This window comes from Gavialis gangeticus, unplaced genomic scaffold, assembly GCF_001723915.1.
Source record: "Gavialis gangeticus isolate Ggan-Ray unplaced genomic scaffold, GavGan_comp1, whole genome shotgun sequence".
NCBI lineage: Eukaryota > Metazoa > Chordata > Crocodylia > Gavialidae > Gavialis > Gavialis gangeticus.
The window spans coordinates 42,083,365-42,086,906 of NW_017729000.1; positions in this window are offsets into that span (position 1 = coordinate 42,083,365).

Below are 3,542 nucleotides of genomic sequence, written 5' to 3' on the forward strand. Positions count from 1 at the left end.
CACCTCCCTCCCCCCCGCCCACCTTTCTACTCAAATCTAAAACAAGGAGCTTTCCCGCACCTATATTGAATGGGTGGGGAGAGAAGGGGGACACAAAAACTTGCCTCAGATTTGAGTAAATATGGTAATTTGGAGAGTAGCTGCTTTTTCCTCCTATCACTCATGCCAGTGCAGCTGAGTTTTGGGTCCTATACCATGCTAGCATCCACATGTTTTAATTTTATTTATTAACAAATCCAACTTATCAAATAACAAATTTAACATGTTAAAATAAATCCAATAACCTAAAATATACACAGACAGATTTATTTTCCATCAACAGTGCTCCCTTAATCCAAGTCACTGTCCACAGAGGAGTCTTGTATTCTTTTCTTCTCTACCTATTGTTTCTGAGAGTTCTTCTGTTTTGGTGGTTGTTAAGCTTTTGTATTTCTTCATCTCTATATGTAACCTGCTTAATAATTCACCACCTTTTTCCTTAGAACTCTGTATATGCAAATACAAAGCTCACTATTAATCCATTAATCTCTTTTATATTTTAGCTGTTTTGTTTTTTTTTAAAACTGTAAGCTCATAGACATCAGATTTCCTTCAATATTCAAAAGTTTCTCAAACTTTCTGGTTTGCAGGCAGGATAAGATTCATTTCCAGCAAATTCCAAGAACTTCCATCAAATTTCTACGTAAGCATCTTTTTTTCTTCTCTTTTGTAGAGAATGTACAATTTTCTATTATTAAAAACTTTGCAAACATTTTGAACCAAGTTAGTGGTTTAGGAGTGAAACTTATCTTCTAGTGGCTACAAGAATTACAATTGCAAAAGGCTTGCAAGAGAAGTGATCAATTCCTTATGACTCTTATGCTGCTCATCTCTGGTTTTTATTGTTACTCAGCATACTTAAGAGCTAAGGCATTCAGGACTCGTTAGCATAAGGACTGAGCAAAAAGTTCTCATTCCATACCTGTGTATTACCTTTGCAAGACTGGTTTGCTCCACTCATGCAACCTGTACCACTATACTAGCTCTGTATGTAGGGGCTCACAATCATACTGCAGATTAAGCCAATTTCAGCTGCAAAGTTTTAGACCTTAATTATGTATGAAGCCCCACGTATTTGAATATAAGGATACACCCATAGTAGGATTTGCAAGGAAAAGTCCACCCCAATGCTACCACTAACTGACTGAGTTTAGTGAGGTGGACCCGGCATTGATCATCATGGTGCTAAGGAACCTTGTATTCTCTGTCACTTGAAATCTTTAGATCAGGACTCGGTGAGTTTACAGTAACAGATATCTGTTTATCAGAAAATAGTTGAGAATTCAATTGAAATAGGTAACTAGAAATATAAAAGTCAGTGACACCACTGCAAATCTTTAACAGAAATTCAGTTATTCATAGAAGCTTTCATGTCCAAACAATATGCATGTAGGGCTGCTAAATGTAGAAAGCCAAGGTGTTAGCAGATAAATTGGTGCAAAACACGTTTGAGAAGGAAAGGAGGAACAGTGGGACTAAAAATATCAGGGCAAAACCTCTGCTCTGAAGAAAAGCATTCAATTTTTTTTTTGTATGCACACTCAGAAGACGGGACCTTGTTCAAAGTCCAGTGTCCTGCAGCTCTGAGTAAGCTGCCCATTATCTTTTTCCCCCTGCAACAGTTGTGTTTCTAGACATGTAGAAACATCTAGAGCACTAGGAAAAGCTCTGAAGTTCTGCATAGACAGGTCTCAGCGATTTAGATACTATATCAAGTCAACATTTAAGAGACTATGGATAAATGTACTTTTCCTTTTTGCAGAGCACATGAAGTGTCACTGTGCTAATGCAGCACATTAAAAGTAGGGAAAAGTAAAGGGAAGAACAGTTCTAGGGTGAATTTACCTATTTATTTGAATAGAAGACAACCCTGATTTATAAGATGACCCCTCTATACATAGATTCTATATATAGAAAAATTATAGACTTGTTATATTTTTCCAGGTACAGAATCTAATTATTGGAGGTCTGCCTTGAATTTGTCTTCCTCCCACTGCAACAGCAGGAAAAATAAGTCTGGGTAGTCAGGTAACCCTTTGCTCTCTGCTCCCCACAACTTTCCCCCCCATCAGCCCCTTCCCCCCTTGCTTTACTGTCAGACCCTACTCTCCCTCAGCACATGGAAGGGAGGAGCAAATGTGAAAACAATAACCTTGAAATTAAACATGGCTGTAGCAATTTACATATAGTATCCATGCACCTAGTGTATCCAGAATTGATGCATGTTACTTTTTTTGATACTGTAACTTTTAGCACAGGTACTCTATAAACACACTTTTGAGCAGTACTTTGGCACCTACTTATATGCACTACAAACTATACATGATATTAATCCAGAGCCAAAAACTCAGGATTTACCATAGTTCATTGGGCTGAGCCCCACCAGAGTCAACAGCATTTCAAACCAAGATGAATCCCACAGCTCAATACTACTCAGTATGCACATGTACTCCAAATACACCCAAGAAGGGACCCATGTGCTAATTAGCCCCCCACTCTCGATTGGAACTGGGTGTTTTTGTCAAGTCCAGGGATGCTCCAAATACGTATATGCAGATGAGGCACAGGGCCAACTCGTTCAGCTTCACCTTATGGACGGTAAGGCCACACTGTGTGCCAGGCCGAGAGGGAGCAACCAAGATATTCTGGGTAAACTGTATGCAATGTTGTGGCTCACTACGAGTTAAGAGAGTCAAAAGCGAGGGGGACTGTACTTAATGGGCATTACCATACATCTTATTCAGAATCTATTCTTGGGGTAGGTTCTCATCACGTGTTTCAGTTTTGGCTGCTTTTAAATCAACTTCATAGCTGGTTTCCATTGCTAAACACATGCTGCTTTTGGCAGCAGCTTAATGATGGACAATGTATTTAGTGGGATTGCCTTGTATGCGATAAGAGAAAGGGCTTCCCCCCATGCCAATTCGGGGGGGGGGGTGTCTTTTTATATTTGAGTCAATACAGTAATATAGGAGACTACTCATACCTAGAAGTTAGAACGTATTTAAGCTCTGTTCTTAATCACTTCTGGATGTTCCTCAGCTTTGCCTGCATGATGACCAGTATTCCCATTGTAACTCCCACAGTAGAGCTGCATCATGTTCAGCATAGGACACAACTCCTATTTTCTGATAAAAAAGTATGAGTGAAAAAGGGAGTGCCAATTTTGTACATCAGCACCCAGCAAAGATGCGTCTCAATAATTTTAATATCAAATTCCACTGACAACTAGACAGAAATAGTATCTGAACGTTAATATTTCTCCAGTACTGCCTGCAGAGACAAGTCAAAGGACACCATGGTCAGAACTAGAAGCAGCCTGTTAGTGGATCTGCGCCTCCCGGAGTCTCACATTGTAGACCAGTGGTTCTTAACTGGGGTGCCACTGCTGCAGCAATCGCCAAATAGAAGTGTCCTGCATGCAGGGATGGAGCATGCACATACTTCAGCTGCATGAGAGCTTTCTGATAACCCTAATGCAGAATGAGAACTCTCTCAGGTTA